At 42.7% G+C, this 19,672-nt stretch overlaps 1 protein-coding gene across 1 annotated transcript in view; it reads left to right on the forward strand.

Annotated features, from left to right (window-relative positions):
* The window catches only part of LOC138592258 (transcription initiation factor TFIID subunit 4-like), a 95,648-nt gene that overhangs the window by 73,092 nt on the left and 2,884 nt on the right, over window positions 1-19,672 (forward strand). The window lies entirely within an intron of this gene.

Consider the following 19,672-nt stretch of genomic DNA (forward strand, 5'->3'; position numbering starts at 1 on the left):
AACAAACAAAGAAAAGATCGATGACTACAGATACAACTTAAACAATAAGTGAAAATCCAAAGAAAAAGAAACGAATCCGACACTCAGATGAAGGCAAACAGTCAAAAACAAAAGCGAGTTATAACCATGACAAAGGCAGCCAGCTTTAGACATCTGGTTAAATTGTACTCCCATAAATACCAATTATCACCAGTGGGAGGCACTCAAGAGCACAAAAATTGAAATTTCGGCATTGTGTTTTTAACAAGTAAATGTACCAGTTACATAAACAGCAATAAAATACACATTCTAACAAAAACTGTTAAAAACGAAAAACTTGACAATAACTTTGATCAAAATATTTGACAGAACTCTTAAAATGAGATTAAACCCATATTTCACACACATATGATTGAATCTCTGAACATTAACTAACTTGAAGTTTAAATCAGTGCCTCAGTAAAAAAAGCATCTGAGGCAAGTTTTACAAAGATGAGACATAACGCTCCGGGTTATGGTCAAGCTTAGGTTTTACTTTTTTAAAGATTATGTTTTTGTCTCTTTGTCTTTATTTGATCGGACAGCTGATCAGCAGACGGGGGTCGAGCCTGCGATCAGTGCGTCGAGGGCTGTAGCCTCTGTACATTGGGCACCTGCTCTAAGCTAAACCAGCGCCCCAAGCTTAAGTGATAAGGTGTCACAATTAGCATTACATCATAAACATATATGGCCAATATCAGTTCATTTAAGAGGAAAAACATTAAGCATCAAAATTTCAAAATCCAATTCAGAGTCTACAGCCATGCTAGAAAAGCTGTGACGCAGTGCTTAGGCGCCTCATTGCTTTTAGATAACATGCTAACATCAGCATAACTTGGCTACAATGACAATGTCAACATGCTAATGTATAGCAGGTAAATGTTACCATATTCACCATCTGTATTTAGAGTGTTATCCTGCTAGTATCTGTTCATTAGGACTTCACAGAAAGCCTAGCTGAAGCTGACAATTGGCTCAAACAGACCGATGTTTTTACACTTTGTTTTCACCAGAGTCAAAAAGATGTTCTTACCTTGAGAAATGGAGGTCACCAAAGTCATTCATTCAACCTCTGGGGACCAAGAATATCAGCACCAAATGTTATGCCAATTTATACATTAGCTGTCAAAATATTGAACCAGAAACCTGCTTATGGCAGTGCTAGGGGGAAGGTCAGGAGATCACCAAAGTAGGGTTAGGGCACCATTAATGTTTGTACACATCATGTCAGTCCATTCGATAGATGTTGGAACATTTCAGTCTGGACCCGAGCCGTGCATCTGATGTGGCTAACAGGCACATTGCTCCTATGAAGATATTGGGCGGCTTAAAAAACATAGTTATTTACAACGTAAACATTGTAGTTCTTTAGTTTGACAGAACAATTCACATGTTTCATGTATCCAAAATATACATTTTAAAGTGTTTACCATTTAAATTAAAATGTTCAGGGAGGGATTTGGGAACCAAGACTGAGACAAATGGAGTTCAGCATGTTTGAATTAAAGAGAGTTTGTTCCGCTGTCTCTGTTCTCCTAACCAGCCAGTGTGCATGTGACTTGAACTGCAACGCACGTGAGGCGTTTAAAATACGTATCATGTTTGAATGTTGCTCTCTGTACATGTGTGTAGAATAAAAGAGCAGAAAAGATACTAGCCTTGAATAACTTGAATATCATTAGGCCTTAAATAACAACATCTGTAGGTGTTGAATAACTTGAATATCTGTAGGTGGTATAACTGTGGGTCTTGGTAACTGTCGATTTGACTCAGCATCACAGGCTATAATGTCTTCATTTCTACAAAGGCGCTCAAAAACTACAAAGATCAGTGATACAGACAGATGTTCCACCAACTCGGTCATTCAGGTAAACATTTCTAGTAAGTGGCATTTAAAGAAGTGAGTGATCAAACGTTGTCAGGGACCTTTTGGCTCAGTCTTATGATTTAATCATCTTACAGAGGATTCATTGAAACTCTTATTCGGCTCATGTGAGAGCGTCACACTCCCTCTTGAAGAAGTTCATGTTTGTGTTTGTGCAGTTGAAGGGCAGGTTTAATGCTTGGATGGCCTTGTGGTTCTCACGGTGGTCTCCACTTTCAGGCTGCTATGCGTCTCCACGACAACCCGAGACAATAAGGAGACACTCTAAGCTATAAAAAGAAACAATCATGATTATAAATATGGGAAATTATTTAAAATGCAGTTAAGCTGCAAATTCATTTTCGTAAATTCCTAAATTGACCTTAATTTTATATATGTACATAAATGTAGACATTAGTGTTAACAGTGTAATCTCCCTATTTAGATAAGAAACCTTCTTTCCATATTCATGGCAAAGTAGTGATCCCCCTCATTCCTGCCTTTAAAACTTTGCCCTGGAATAATGGTTAAATATACAGTTTTGACAACAAAGTTGAGCCCCAGGCACTTAAAAGATACCCATCTTAAAGAAATTAATTACCTCCCTTGTTAATCTTGATATAATTAAATTTCTGAAGAATGAAATTTGCTGCCTTTTTTTCCCCTCTCCGCCTCGCTGCTATGGAGGCGAGCCGTTAATGGCTGGCTCTCTAGCTAGCCTGCTGGCCAGGGACGTGGGGACAGCCTAACATCCTGGGCCCCATGCTGTGATATACCGCGCTGTGCAAACCCACTCGCCTCATCCTACGCCTTCTCCACTCACAGGGATAGGCAGAGAAAACGCCTCGATCACTGCTTTGCTTGAGCTTCCCTCAAGGAGGAGATGGAAACTCTGGGCCTCCAAATTCTTCGTCTTAACATGTTATAATGTTGTTGAGTGACTCGAGAGTTTTAGCGCGCGGGCGCTGCTAATGAAGTTGTCAACACGAAGCCTCTGAAACTCACATGGCGGAGCCCTGGAGAGCCCGCAGAGTTCTCTCTGTTATGGCTCACTTAAGAAACTCCTGTGTCTTTGTGTGACTTACTGTCGTTTTTATTGGACCTCCTGTGTTGCTCTAACATCTAACCCTGATTGCTTTGCGCAGAACAGCACCGTGGCATTGTAAGGGAGCACTGCCTTCTCTTGTCGCAATGTATTTAAGTTTGTTTTCCTTTGACTATAAGTTTTATGTCAGCTGTATTGTCAGCTGTCAAGGTTTGAGCCTGGGGGGAGAGAGGAGGAAAAGATCCTTCATTAGGTGCTGGTAGGGGGGCAGAGGAATGCCAAGGAGGCAGAGGTGCCAATATACATGGAGTCGGCAAAATACTGCAACTAGATGGCAGAAATGCCAACATAAAGAGTAGTTTGAGTTTCCAGAATCTGAATCAGGACTTTTCAGGGTGGAGGTGTTTATTATGCATCCTGTAAGCAGCAGATCTCTGCGAGAAAGTCAATACTAAAAAATGGAGCAGCATCTTAGCTAATCTAGCAGCTACATTTTCCCCTTTCCAGTCAAACAGGATGTTTTTGTATATCATGCACACATACTTTAGCTTACAAGCTTGATGTATTTTATTATGTATGTGTGAATGTCATTGGAAGTGAACCCTTGACATTTCAGCGATACTGTACAATCGGAAAAGGTTGAACTTGGTGTGTTTATGTGATTCATTGCAATACAAGAAAAAGACTGCAGGGCAAAGGTCACCAATTCAACATAATATTTAATATTTTGAACGTCTGTTGAATTATGAAAAATATTTAATGCGTTAATTTAATGTTTCAAATTTGTTTTGATGAGTCGTGGGGAGTATTGAGGTCAAATTCAGTTTGACTAGTGAATACATTGCAGACTGGCTCAGCAGCCAGTGATAAATCAATCAGTGACTTGATCATGCCCAACCCTAAAAAGCACTGCTGCTAACTGCCCCCATTATTATTCCTCTCTAAGCTTTTTACTACAGGGCCCAGAAGTGCCTTTTCCTCTTAGTCTCCCACTGGGAGAGGCCGTGTTTTGGCTTCCAGTTACACTTGAGCTACCCCTCATAACCTGGACCAACCAGCAGCTATTTCCTCGACAGAGATGACCCACATTAATGAAAGGCTTAAAATAAAACTTGCTTACATTTCATCGTGTTGTGCTAAGCTATCGTTGTGATACATTGTCCCCTATTTTGTCTTTTAACAGAAAAACAGAACATCTAAAATTAGCTTGAGAAAATGGTGAAAGAGAACAAACAAGGCGATCCATTAGTGAGGACGGGTTATTGGCTGGCTTGCCTCTTCTCATGGCGGCCCATTAAAAGTGGTAATGTCTGCCTGCAGCAGTGCCTGAGGAAGAAGAAGGAGGCCATGGAAGGCATATTTCACATGCATCAGACACTGGAATTAAATAGACCAATGTTCCCTAAAAAGACTGAAGTACATCTCTTTCTGATGTGCGTCCCGGGCAAAAATTCATTGATCTTAGAATGTCCCTTGGCAATTATAAAATATTAAATCCAAGTCGCACTTTTCGGCTCGGCTTAATTTTTTTTTTCCCCCTCGCTTTTCACTGCTTTCCATTTGACCAATTTAGAAAAAAAGTTGGAAATGGATGGCCATGAAAAAAGCGGCACTGATAATAAAGACTGTGCCCACTTTTAGATATCTTTTGTTATGTTTCTGTATTGTTTTTGCAGAACATCTCAGATCATTAAATGGGATGAAGCCCCGGCTATGCAGAGAGCGCCTGAAACATGTCTCGTTACGGCATCAGAGCGGTGTAAGCCGGGGCCGTAAATGACTGGGAGTGAAGCACACAAGGGAGTAAATAGTATGATATCTTTATTCCTGAGCACAAGGTCTTCTGAGCCGCTGATGTCTGTGTCAGCACTCTGGGGATGACTAATATTTGTCAGCTGCTTGCCATTAGGTCTGTGGCCCTTTCGCTCGCCCCTCTATGTCCCTCAGAGATTACAGACGGGGCCACAGTTAATTGCCCAAATCATTAAATTTAACATATATCTCAATAAATATAATCAGCCAGCTGTTTGACAAGGTACACAGTTCATTAAGTCCCCTTGCTTGTTTGTCGTTTCCCTAATTAAGATTTAGAATCGATCATTGAGTGTGTAATGTACAGTGTAGCTCGGCCTGCACCGGGAGTCTCTCTGCTCAGACGAAAGAGGAACGGCATCCGCTCGCTAAAGCTTTACCATTTAGCACACTGACTGCAATGGGAATTAGACATCCTGTGCTAATTAGGGAGGCCAATTAACTGTGAAATTCAGGCGTTTTTGACAAATAATCTCAGCAGAATACAGACATCAGCGTGCACATGAATGTTATCCGTCCTGAATGGAGAGAGGATAAAGGCTATTGGCTGCGGTGCTGTTTTAGATGCCTGCTTATGTTGCTGAAAATCCCAGCGGTGTGTGTTTTTCATGTCTGTTAGCAGGCAATCAAAACCTAATGTCTCACAAGTTTCCTAAATGGGGCCACTGTTTATGTACATGTCCACTAAAATCCATACATACTGTACCCTCTGTATACTTAGCACAATTTAACAACGTGTAAACCATTGTTCAATGTGCTAAACCGTTACTTGGATAGAAGAGGAAAGCATCTCTGAAACACAGCAGTTTAGTTTGATGGAAAAGTAATTGTAATGCACGCAGACTGCTCCTGTTTTGGAGGTCTGGTCCGGTCCGGCCTCTCAGCAGCAGAACAATAACGTTGGCCGTGTTTGGCGTTGCAGCTGCCCACAACTTGACCTCTTTTCGCTTTTCCCGAAACAAAGAATCGGCATCACCCGAGAACCTCGATGTTTCTGTGTCTCTCATTCCCGTTTTGATTCATGATCACATGTATTTTTTAGATTGCATAAATTATGTATTTGTTGGACTAATGAACGCCCTCCTCTGAGAGAACTTTGGGGAGAGTTGTGAATAGCTGGATGTGGCCTTTTTCACCCGCAACCGTGGGCTGATTACATGTCGTGGCAGTTGTGAGCAATAGATGTGGTTTGGCTGGAAAAGACCTGCGTGGCCTTTTGGAGCCATTTTTATATACACATAGAACAAGGTCCAAAGAGCCACAGAATGTAAACATACCTCCTGGGCTGGCCTGTGTCACTACACACCACTGCTTTGTTGTGTGTCGGTGTATGTGTGTTTTGTTGTGTGCAGTAATGCGTGTGTGTGGTCTGACTCGTTGACAACTATAAAACAGGCCCCCGCTGTCTTTATTACCTGTCCCACCTATCCGCACCGCTTTGTTCCTGCAGTGCGATGAAACACATTTACCCGTGCTTGCGTTGGCGCTTTGTGTTCAGTCGGAACAGAAAGGCGCCATTACACGATGGAAGGCAATGGCTGTGGGTGTACGCTGAAGCTGTTTGGATACCAGGCAGCGCCGGAGGTGTGTTTGCTGGGCGCCAGTGGGCAACTCCTGCAGCTGCCCGCCTCAGGTGCAGCAAGAATTGAGTACTTCCTTTTACAAGATGTGTAATTATTATGGCAGACAAGGGTGTGGGTTTAAACCGAGTCAATATGTAGATAAGCGTTATATACACACTCACATACGCACACAGCTGCCTGGGAAATGATGCTGTTGTACGTGGCATAATAAAGCGGGTTGGCAAAAATGCTGCGCAGGTAGGAAGGAAGCCTTCTGGGCCTGGGGAAGAGGGACCTGACGGGGGAGCGAGGCCTCCAGGAAAGTGCCAGAAAATGTCTAATAAGGAAGGAACTCCTTAACTGGGCCTGAATTTTGTGATTCTGCCTGCCATCACTACCCCCAACTCACCTCCACTATTGGACAGAGTTTATATGATTTTATTTTTGACAACTTACTGTCTAATACCCCTTTCCCACCAAAATTAGCATTCAGACCCGGGTAGTCCTGCTAATAAATGCCGACTGCCTCTGTTCCCACTGCCAGTGGAGTACACTCCTGTCGGCCTCTTTTCTGCTGGGTCACCCTCTGATGTCACAAACGCACCGGAAACAGGGTTAGTGCTTCTTCTTTTTCCTCTCAGATCCGAAGAAGCTCTCTCACCTCGCTGTCTTGCTTGTTGCTGCATCTTGCACAAAACAAAGAACAAATTAGCCGATGTATGTTGTCCTTCTGTATTTACGCATCAGCAGCCGGAACTTAGGATCACGTCTGAATGGTGGCGGAGATTAGCGTGTCGACCCCGGTTTTGTGTTCCCATCAATGCTGATCGGAGCTAAGGCGATAATTACCCTGGTCTACTGCAGAGTCATTTGACCCGGGTCTGAATGCTCATTGTAACCATTCCCACTAAGCAAAAAAGCTGGATGTTAGCGGCTGTTGTAGTCTAGGGGCTATGTAGTCTACCAATTCTTCTACCAATAGTGGAATTTCCAATAGTAGAAAGGCTTCTATGTCTAGTATTAGTAATGGTTGTGTAAGTATTCTTATAATAAAGTTGAATTTGTGTATCCTATTGGCAAAATGCTAAAGGAAACATGTATTTCTGAGAAGCTCTGAAACTATAGCAGCCCTGCACCCTCTCAACAGAGTCACAGGGGGTCACAAATGTTCACAAAGACTTTTTCTACAGAATGGAAAATCCTCCAGTAAAGTTTGGGTTCGTCTTTCTGGGCCATCTATATAAAACATGAAGCTCTTCTCTTTCCCCAGTAGAGCCTTGATTTTAATCAGACCTGCTCTTCAGACAGCCGTTTCCCTGCCTCTTGTACTTAGCAGGCGTCACATCAGGTGCACGGGGACCAGTGACAGCGGCACTGGAGCGGAGCCTGTGATGGCTAAATGATGTCAAAAATGGCCCCATTTATGTCAATTTGAGATCAAGGGCCGATTCGTAGTGTGAACCTCTGCCGTAAACGTTCTGTCTAATCTCCTCCATCTGCATATCTGCTGTGGCCCCTCGGTGCGTTCCCTTTCTTGTAAGTGAAACGTCTGGCTGCTCATGTGAGGGTTTGTGTGAAGGCTGACAGTTCAGCACACAGCACATGTCTGCAGAGCGGCGGGATCCGTCGCGCTGCCTTTCGGTCTCTTATCTCATTCTCAAGTCAGTGTGTGTTAGTGCCTCTGTTTTATTCACTGCCATGCTATTTTGCTAGCCTACTCTTCTTCCCTAATTAGGCCATTTGCAGGATGCGTTCCCCTTAGTGTGGTCATTTATGTTCGATACCACTCTGAACCGATCGTCTTTTGTTAACTGGTTGTTCCTATTTGGAACGATTCGCAAACGACATCAAAGGGCGGACCACAAGCCTCATTTGGCAACTTCTCCCAGCTATCCATCGGCTGCAAAACACCCCAGTGCCTTGATTATTAACTCAGTCACCACCCTCTCATTCAACTTGAATTAAAAATTAAAATCCAGCAGAAATGACAGTGCCACACCATTGAAAGTAAAGTGTGCAAAACCAACAAGGGCTCATTAGCGAGTAGTTCTGAAGACAAGCATTCTGACTTGAGACTCATTACACTTCTCCTATTTTAACTCTAATTGGGTTCATTTTATATATGAAACGCCTTGAATATTTAATGTTGGAAAAGTTCTACTTCTGATACTTTATGTAGGCAAAGATACTTGGCCTGCGTTAATTGTCCAGGTTATCAGGGAAGCTGTTAGCGATTTATCTTCTTGTGCTCTCTCCATAGAAAACAACAGAGAGGAAAGACTTATCATAACAGATCTAGTGGGTCATGATTTAATATAAATTAACCTGAAATAAAAACCACAACAACAACATCATAGTCTGGATCCTTGCTCAATTGGCTGCTATTAGGGCTGCACTATATTGGGGGAAAAAAGTGATACTGCGATCATTTTTTGTTCTGCGATATTTACTATAAATAGAGTACAGGAAATTATATGAGATAAACGCAGCGTGTTTTTTAACACAATTAATGATCATAAGGTCTATTTTCCTCTAACAAAACAAAACCCCTCTCCTACTTTTACCACGCTTGGTTCAGCGACTTTGACACGGCATAAAAAAGTAGAGAGAGAGAACAGATGGAGCGACACGTTTCTTTATAATAATAAAAACAAAGAGGCTGCAGTTGTGTTACACATGAGGTATGTCATCTCCAGTTTCTAACGGCGTTCAAACATATGTTTTAGCCGCGTGACCAGCTCGATGACGGTTACTTTTGGAAACTAAAGCTCACCGCCTCCTACTTCCTGTCGACACACACGACCTCAAGCCGTGTGCTCTGCAGGAGTAGCCGCTAAAAGTAAACACTCCGCTGCACGTCCGCTGCGTTACCGCCCCGTATGTAGCCACAGCGTTAACGAGCACCGGGACGAGGTGCCGCTGACATCGTGAAAAGCCGCCTCTCGTAACTCAAACGTGTGTTACTGTGTGTTACTGTGACGGCAGCAGCGTGCATGTTTACAGGCAGGTGACACACTGCGGCTCAGCGGTCAGTTCACTCTGTGCTCTCATGAAGGGCTGCACTAATGTGAGACATTTTCCTGTAGATTAGTGATGGAAAACGTCGAACAAGTTTTGCACCACACAACAATAAAGTAAATAAAGTAAAATAAAACAGCTTTACATGTTGCAGTGCAGTTTGACTGTTGCACATGTGCACATGCGATTGCGATGGTTAACTGATTAATCGTGCGGCCCTCGCTGCCGTACTTCTGTTGTACTATTAGGATTATAGACAATAGACTTTCTACTCATTGAATAGAAAATAACAACCACCATAGGAACAAAATGTTATTATACCACAATCCTATATGGTGTTGCCAACTTTAGCTACAAAGAGCGCGCTCATAAAGCCTTTGTACTATTTAACAAGTCGCTCAGCTAGCCAGGCTTAGAGCATTTTAATTAAACAGATTAAAAACAATGTTATGGCTTCTTCATCTGGTTGCCTTCACACAATCTTTTGTTTCTCTCGGGTTGAAAAGAAAGAGAGAGGGGGGAAGAAAAGCCAAGCTCGTGTTTCCAGGCAGGAAAGTTTGAAGTTCTTTGTTTGGGAGCGAGGTTCCGGGTGCAGCAACACTGTTTAGCTCGGTGACCCTGTGACTGTCTTCTGAGGAATTGTATGTGCAGCCCTGCAGAATAGTGCTCCAGGGTCGGCTTTCATCTTCGCAGTAACCTGTGGACTTTGAAACTCAGGGCGATGGAATTGCAGCTTTGTCAGTACACTACTAATTAGAAAATTCCTGACCTCAAGCAAGATGTTTTAATTATGTGTTGTGTCAACGAGTTTGCAGATTTAATCCACCGTTGATACACACTCAAGTGTGCAAACTGTGTCGCACATTGTAGTAGATCAAGTGGAAATGTGAAGGGGCTTTTTTTGCTCCATCTTCCTCTGCCCCTTCTAACCTTACGCCTTCTCTGCACCATGTTTGTTAAAAGCCATCACATGCTTAAGTAGCCAAATTAGACGTGGAGTTAATGTGTTAGCTCGTGAAAAAGCTGGTCTGATTTGCCTTGGTTTGTGGGAGGCTGAACAATGTGACAGTATTGTGCTGGGTGTGAGCTCTCTGTAGCAGTGAGTCAGTGTGAGGGAAGGCAGGAAGGGGTTAAACAGAAATTGAGCGGGGATGCTGGGGGCAGCAGTGCTGCAGAACATAGCAGTGTTCGTGCGAAGGCAAGTCATTTCCCGAAACACTGCAGACACATGGCCTGCGGCGCTCTAAAACCTTTGGAGACCAAAATGGCTTGCAGGAGTTAGAAGTAATAAGGTGTTTTTTTGCCTTCTTTCTCCTTGACTGAAATTCTGCACGGTTGCTATGCATTGCCATGGAGCTGTGTAGCTGTTTTTATGGTTTATGTGGGTATTAAGATGCTCTGCAACTGGCCATTTTTGAGATTTGTTGTTCTTTAGCTGTGAAGCAAATGGAAGTTGTTTGTTTTGAAAGTAATTCCCTCATTTTTTCCCCCATGATCAGAATGCTCGACCTCACTCTTATTTATTCTTTCACTTCTTTCTCTCTGCTGTACACATCATGACAAATTAACTAAAGCATGTATGAGGCAAGAAAATGTGCTGTATGTGTTTCAAAGCCCGGTGCCAGCAGCAGCCCTTCTATAGGCTTTTGGCAGAAAAGGAACCTGTGATAGGAACAAAGGCCATCTGTGTCGGCACATGAACATAAAGCTGCGGTATTAGTCCGTCCTGACCTCTCTGATTATCAGTGGGCTGAACCAAAACCCTTTTCATCCTTTCTCCTGGTTCTGTTAATCTTGGCTGCCTTGTCTGCTTCAAAGGAAGGCTCCAGCATATAATCTGGCTACGTACATCTGCGAATTATTATTCTAATTCTTTATACGTTTATTAGAGCTGAATAAACTCCACATCAAATACATCACTCGGGCAATGTCAGAAAGCCCGGGGCAAATCAGCCGACATCTGTTAACTCTTTCAAAATGGCCTCATCCAGCATGTCTGTGGGCGTAGAGGAGCGAGAAAGCGGGGAGGCGAGAGAGGGAGAGAGAAAGTCTCTGTTGCTGATTAATGGCGGCCGTAGGAGAGGCGTTTGAGGCCGAGTGTGGAGATGAAGCGGGGCTACACTCCCACGGCTGGGCTCCACACTGTAAACACTGTGAAGGGACAAGGCAGCGTTCCCCGACTGAAATGCAGCGTGCAGGAGAACATGTGGGAAAGCTTTGCTTCCTGGCACATAGTCAGTCAACCAGTCAGGCAGTCCTTCAGTCAGTAAATTAGTCAGCCAGTCAGTGAGTCAGTCAGGCCCTCAGCCAGTTCCTCGGTTAGTCCGTCAGTCAGCATATCAGCGAGTCCCTCAGTCAGCTAGCATGTCAGCCAGCCTGTTAGGTCTCCAGGTTCTCGTTTAAGTACGTTTAAGGTTCCACCAGCCAATGGCACTCGCATACAACTGGATCTCCAAACTCCAGGCTGGCTGCCTGCCGCAGTGGCCGGCATCCTGCAAAAAGTTCATCAATATCTGACGAGTGGCTGCTGTTAATTTCTGCCTTGGCTCCAACTTGTAAAAAACACCACCTGGTTCAGCTTTTGCCTCACTTCTTTGTTTAGCTTGTCAACAGTGTGTCTCTGTTGTGCTATATATGTCCTCCTCGCCTGCAGCACAGACATCAGAGTTTAAACGGATTTTTCAGCATCAAAGTAATAACAACAAAAGAGTAATGTTGCATCATGAACAGCTTATCTGTTTCTCAACCAACACTGGGCTAGTCTTTATCCCTCAACTTGAACACTGACAAAATGTTAATCCAATAGTTCTAGTTAACAGTGTGTTAGCCGGGCTGTCGTCATATACTGGTACATACAGTGCGTGTGTGTGTTCTCTTACCATGCAGCCCCTGTCTGCACCCTCAGCTGCGAGCAGCAGAGTGCTGAGGCAGCAGGTTGGCCGGTGCAGGGCCGAGCAGCTCTGTGTGCCTGGCAAAGTGGGCCATTAACCCACCGCCCTAAGGTGTGACCTGGGCCAAATCCAATATTGGCTCCGGCATCAAGGCACAGGTGCCACTCAGGGTTCAAAGCCACAGATCAGCAAGAACCCTACCACCGCTAACGCCCCATCTCCTCTCTCTCTTTCTCTTCTCTCCGACAATAAAGGACTGAATGTAAATTCCTTAAGACACCTACAAGCACCGCTGCCGCTGCTGCTGCCGCTGCACTACTGCAGACAGGGAGTCAAGTGCAGGGACTGAGTGAGAAAGAAACATACATTATTAATCAAAAGTAAATTTAGCAAAATGGGAATTAATTTCAGTCCTCTAGAGCTTGAAGTGAATGTTGCTGGTAATTGGAGGGCTGAGAACATGAAAGTGTGACCTGCTGACTTTGACCTTCTGTTTGAAAATTCAGATTTCCTCTGCACTGACGAGGATGGTTGGTGTATTAAACAACGGAAGAGGGGATCATTCAACAGTAGTAGTAGTCCCGCTGTGTGTAACTGTTAGCATTTTAGCATACTTTTACAACTATTTCTTTTTTATCAATGTGTATGGAAAGAGTGAAAATAATTATTTTTTTGGTATTTCACTTTATTAGAGTTACACCAAGGCCTGCACCTTAATAGTTGACAAAACAAAATATTAGAGGATGAAGTTTCATTGGATGGTTAGTTGCAAAAAACAAGAGAAAAGCCTAGAACTCCAAACAGGAGCTGCACCTTGTTAGTTGAGGGTCTGTCAGAAAGAAGTGTGGCATTACCTGCCGAGCCTTCCCCTTCAAGGAAGGTGGACTTGTGGGTAACGTGTGCATGTGATGTATTCTGCCAGGTTAATTGAGAACTGAGTCTGCCCTGTGTGTTTCTTAAAGGGGGGTATTATGCTAACTTCAAGCTTCAAATTTCACTCTGTGATACCTGTGGAGTAGCTTAGCATAATTTACAGTTAAAAAAAACTCATGTTTCTCTTACTGGTGCTCTGTGCAGACCCTCATACAGCCTCTGCCTGAAACAACCCAGTCAGCTCTGTCCTTTTATGAAACCCTGCCCCCACAAGCTTGCTTTCTTCTGATTGGCCACCTCTCTTTGTGACGTCACAAAATGCAGCGTGTAGAAAAAACTATATGAAACGTGGCGTTCACAGCAGCCTGCAGACTGAGCTGAGACGCCTGGGGATTACTCCAACATACTTTTACCTACAGATTTGAAACTTCACCCACGTTTAGTCTGGACATCCAACATTGTAACATTATATATATGTGTTTAAATGTGAAACAGCATTACACCCACTCTTTAAAGAAAAGTACAAATTGAGCCGCATACAGAGTGAAGCAGCAGAAAGTGTCCAGATAAGCTCAGGTCGTTCAAAATATGTATGATTTCTGCTGCACTGTGTTAATAAAGCAGCTGTTATTTGTGACATTACCATGATGTCTCACAACTTTATTTACTAGTTACTGGTAGTTAGTAAGCATAAAAAAGCATAAAAAACAACAGTCGTCTCCCAATTATGGGTTAGTGGACTAAAGCTTTGGAGGGATAATGTTATAGGAAGTTGGAATAAATGTTCAGTGCATGCTGGTTCTACAGACACATCACAAATCGTTGACGCGTTTGTTTACTGGAAGCTTCAAAGATGACGGGCGTAGTTTTAACTGAAGCATTTACTGCTCATAATTTACAGTTTTACAAAGGAAAGGGTTAAAACACAGACTTTAGCTTCATAACATTGAAACTAGCAACAACAACACTGTGCAAATTATTTCCTGGAACTTCAAAATAAAAGCGCTTCCTGTCCACAGTGACTGTGTAATACCAATCATTATCATTATCATCATTAACTTTATACATATTACTGTAAATAATAACATGTATCTAACAGTAACATGTAACATAGTATTTTCTAAACCTTCAACAAACAGTTCACACCAGCTGCTTAGCTGTTAGCATTGTCCTGGGTGCACTCGTACAACTCACATTATTAACACGAAGGCTTATTATCAAGGTGTTTTATTTCTCTCTAATGTAGCACAGTGTTGTTTAATACGGTCTTTTTTAGGCCCCGGTACTCAAACCATTTTGCTGCTGCCACAAAAATATTAAGTGAATGACATTTATATCCTAAATGTGCCACAACTAGTCAACTTAAACTAACAGAGTACAAATCTGCTAGGAAAGCTCTGCAGTCAGGGAGTCAGTGTAACACCCTCAGCAAGCTTGGACATTTTTAAACTTGCAGCAAATTGCAGATTAATGATCGCCACATCCTCTTTAATTAATATTTTTTTGATAACCTCCCTACATATTAGTGATATCATAACTCTCATTACAGCATTCTGGACATGTGTGAACGAGTGTGAATTTGTCATGTGTTTGTGCATTTATGCTATAGTTTTTAAACGTTCTTTATTCCACTAATTGCCACTTAATGAAGCACACTCAGGCTCTCTTTTTCCTCCTCTTGTTTGCATCAACATGCATGTGTGAGACACCATGGATTGGTAAAGAAGTGTGAAGCAATGTGTCTGGCCCATTGGCACGTTGTCATGTATGTTAACAGAGTGTGGCTGAAGACCAGAGCCTGCAAAGAGGCCTTATTACAGACGAACCCTCGCCTCTCATCTCCTCTCCTCAGGTTCTCTCCAGTACGCTCTCCCTCTCTCTGTTTTTCTCTCTGTCCCCGGCTCCAAACAAGTCAAATGTCTGAAGAGATGTATCGAAGTATCCCTGTGCGCTCTGTACGATGGATATGTCATATGACATAATGCCTCGGAGCGCCCATCACAGATAAAATGACAGATGCTGTTTTTTGCCTCATGGATCTTTCTGGGCCAAGCTGATTTTGAGACTTTCTGTTTTTCTCCCTCTCTCTCTGTGCCTCTCCGCTCCTGCCTTTTCTCTTCCTCTCACTTCTTCTTTTTATCCAGCGTGACCTTACAAAGCCTGCCATTTTGTCTTTCATTGAATTTCCGACACAATTACTGTGTAATTGCTGGCGACAGGGAAAGCCTGCTTGTTGATGTCTCGCTTTCCTTTTTAACTGACACTCAGCCATCTGCTTTGTTTGGTGTCGGTGTTTACCCCTCCCATCCCCGTTCCCTCCTCCACAACATGATTTCCTGCGTGTACTGGCGAGAGGAATCCGTCTCTATAGATACCAACAACAACATACCGGTGTTTGTGTTGCTGGCATGTGGAGGGCATATAAAGACAGAAGGCGAGAGCAGAGGCTGAGTTGAGTGAATTCCTGGATGAGCGCTGACCTTTCTGCCTCTATTTGGATCACTTAAGGCCTGCCCTGTCCCTGAAGGGAATGAGGCATTCTGGGAGCTGAGGCTCACTACCTGCGCAGCCGTATCCGCATATACTCGATGTCTTCTTTTGCCCCACCATCAACCACTGCGGCCACGGCACCACCCCAGCACCGAGCGCCTGTGGCTACTCCTGCCCGTCCGTCCAGGTGGACTGATGGCTTTGATTGGTAAAATCTGTGGCCCTGTCTCTGGACTGGTGAGTGGCAGTAATTGGCATGGCAGTAGGCAGGCCCATGTTTCACATGTGGTCAGCCATGATTGACCTGATTAGGCCGGGGTCGCTGCACAAAGTGGGGCTCTGGTGTGCCCCAGGATGGCTGGTGTACCCACTTGCCCCTCAACCAGCGGCCCTCCCAGTTTGTCATTACTGACCAAACACCAAGGTCGTACTGGGATATGAATTCAGGCTGGGAACTTAACATCAGTCATTTGTTGTTGTTTTTTCACTTTTATTGTATTATATGTATCTATAAAGTACAACCATACACATGCATAACTCCCAAACATGCATGGACACACAAAAATATGCACACACACGTATACTTACCAACCCTACCAACAGCTACAACTTTAGAGGTGTTTTACCATAATATTACTTCAATATACACACACACACACACACACACACACACACTCCTGTCCTGTTTAATCATCTCAGACTCAGGTACCTCCTCTTGGTCGATTAATCACTTAAGTTTATTTGTATTTTTTCTCCAGTTGTTGTTTCTGTTGTTTTGGTCCTTGTCTGTAATATTCTATATTGCCTGTCCTCTCATGATATTAATCTATCTCTGTCTGTCTGGCTCAGGATTAAACAAAGTAACACAAACACTTAGACACTAGAAAATAAAACTACTATATACAGGCCTATGGATACAAATATATATTACAAAGTATTAATACGTATATAAATAAATACACTCACCGGCCACTTCATTAGGTACACGTAAAAAATCCAATGTAATCCAGTAAACCAGCTCAGCCATAAGATTTGCTTTTATGTTGCCTGTAATGTCCAGGCTTTTTTCTAAGCTGTCAGCATCAAGGTCATAATTGGTGGGGCTGTGCTGAGCTGCATTATATTCAGCTATATTCATATTCATACGCTGGCCCCCTCATGTATGTAAATAGGGAGACACATCTCGATATAATGTAGTTCTGTACAACACCACCTTTAACTGTGGCCTGAGTCATAAACACCATTGTATTTACACACTTCTGACTCTCAACAAAACAAAAGTCAACGAAAACTAAACTTCATAAAAGCAGAAGCCATGGCAGAGCTGTTGTACTGAACTGCATTAGATTGTACAGATGTACCTAATGCAGTGGCCAGTGAGTGTATACACATTATTTAAAAAACACAGTGGACACTAGACAATAGTGCAATGAACAGTGCAAAGGTGCAGAGATAAATATTGTTATGAATCAGGTTGTTCTGTACAAGAGGTAGATGGTTGTAGTATTTTCAGTACAGAGAATGTGAATTGATACTTTGACTAAGTTAACTGTTCATCAGAGGGGACGCCTGGGGAAAGAAACTGTTCCTGTAAATAAATAAAGAGAAACATCCACCAAGACCAAACTCAGCATATTCACAACAGACCATGCATACTGTTCTAAAGTTGTGCTGAAATATATTTTTTATTTATTTTGAAATATTTTAATTTATTAAGAACTGCTCAAAAAACATCCAATATTGTTAAAAACAGCCAAATGACTTCAGTGTCAAGAGTTAGTCAGTTGCACTTTTCATAATTAATGTAACAGAAATAAATATTCATTTAGTCATTTTTGTTGATTATTGTGTCAAACCTTGTTTCCTACGAGCTCTAACAGTACTCGTATTTATCATTAGGAAGCTCTGGTAGCTCTGACTAACTTCAGGTACTCTCACCTGACAGAAAAGCTATATATATATATTTTCCCTTGTTATACACATAAAGCTCAAGCAAACCACCATGGGAATAAAATACAGTTGCAGTTGTTAAACATTAAATTAAATGTTATTAATTAGAAAATGACATGTTATTTCTTCTATATCTTCTTTCCCATGCTCGGCAAAAAATATTTGTCTTTTTATCTTTATTATTACCGGGCTCGCACATCCCCGTATTTCCTGCAAAGCTCGATAAATAGCTGATGCTTGGCGGCCACGCTAGAACGTCTTTTTTTCTCCGTCACAAAACAAACAAACCATTTCAGTTGTTCATGAATATATTTGTAAGCTGTTGTTTAATAAAAACTATAATAAAATACATTTGAAGCAAAAGCTCATTTAACACACAATATTAATTTTGCTGAAAAATCACCTGTACTTACATCTCCTGCCAACAACAATTACTGAGAAAGACTCATTATTTAGTCTAAAGAGCCTCTTGAACGCTGGCCTGACACTTGTCCTGACACAGCCCAGGCCCGCCACAGACAGTAGACGTAGTTCAGGTTGGCTGGTGGGAAACAGTGGCCTGGCTACCTTCACTCGTTACAGCTACCAGGGGTCAGAGAGTGTACGGAGGGATATCTGAGACAAAGCACGGCCGTACAGTGTACACAAAGACAGGCGTATGAGGGGGCGGGTGCTGGAGGGACTTTGCTTTGCTTCTTGTAAATTCATACCCATCATATGTTTGCAATTAAGGCCTGTCTGTACTGTGTGTTTACAGAGCGCCGCAATCAATGTAATTGTGAGAGGGTGTTCCTGACTGAAACGTCTGTCTTATTTCTCTCTGCCTGGGTTCCAGTGGGCACTCTCTGGATTTGTCTCCCAGTGTTTCTCATTTCCAAATGTAAATGCGTCTCTTGATTTGTATCGGCCTCTGTATACACTCCCTGTTTTATCCTTCTCATGTTTCCTGGATCAAATACAAACAAGGGCTCCATTTCAGAGTGCGACGTCAGCTCAGATCTATGTCAGCAGCGTTGTTCATTTAGAGGAAAAAATCTGTTCGTATTCATATTCAAAGAGCCGTAGAACACTTGAATAGAAAGGATGGTTTCCTTGCTGTCGGAGCACGTATCCAGAGCTTTCTCAGCCTCGTGCTCAGCTAGTTGAAACTCATCTGCACCTGAAGATCTGGACGTTATTAGTGCGTCTTTTTGATCTCATTCGTGCTCTGCAGGAGAAATTATTTCTCTTAATTAGAGGTGCAAATGTGCTTAGAAGCCATACATTCCTTTCTATTGATAGTGTCAATGTGTTAGCCATTCAGCAACAATTACTGAATTTATGGAACATAGCAATCACAGTATTGCTTACTTTTGAGCTGCATGTCTCTTTGTGGAAACTGTTCCTTCTTCTTCTGCGATCTCTTTGAGGTATTTTTACTTAGTAAAGACAAAGGGAGGACAAACTCCCGAGAAGAGAAAGCACAAAGAAAAACCCGAAACAAAAAGCAGCATTTTGATGTTACTAAAAATCTGCAGAATAATTTTATTTTCAGCTCACCTAAAAAATCTACATGCAAAAATGTGTGATACAAAAAGGCACATCTTCAATGTAGAAAGTTCACAGGCGTACAGAGTGCAGGGTGATCACTGTGTACTGCAAGGTCACAGCAGCAGTGTTCATGGCCTACGTTAGCCCTTTTTACACTGTGGTTCCGCCACAGCGCCGTAATGAAGCTCCGCCATCATGCAGCCTTTGCCATTTTATATTGGGCCAAGCAATGCCGGTGTAAAGCCGCCCCAGTGTGTATTTTTAGATAGCGTTCCGGCATTGCGCGAGGTGTAAACAAACAGCGCGTGCTTCACATACAAACACACAAAACGTTTTTTGTTTTACATAGAAGACGGAACGTAACAGAGGCGTAATAATCCCGCCTTGAACTGACAGAGTAAAAGAAGTACAAATCCATGTTGAAAGCTCAAAGCTGGTATATTCCCCTTCTTGTTAGCTGCTCTATGAGGCTGTACTAAATGCTACCATCAGGATGCTAACATGCTGATGCTAAGCGAGTACAATGTTTACAATGTTTACTGAGGCTGATGGCATTTGTTTGTTTGTTTTTTGGCCTTTTAATCCTTTACTGAGAGAGGACAGCGGATAATGTCGAAAC

This window comes from Semicossyphus pulcher, unplaced genomic scaffold, assembly GCF_022749685.1.
Source record: "Semicossyphus pulcher isolate SPU_LCO1_2020_fin unplaced genomic scaffold, fSemPul1.0.p SCAF_1, whole genome shotgun sequence".
NCBI lineage: Eukaryota > Metazoa > Chordata > Actinopteri > Labriformes > Labridae > Semicossyphus > Semicossyphus pulcher.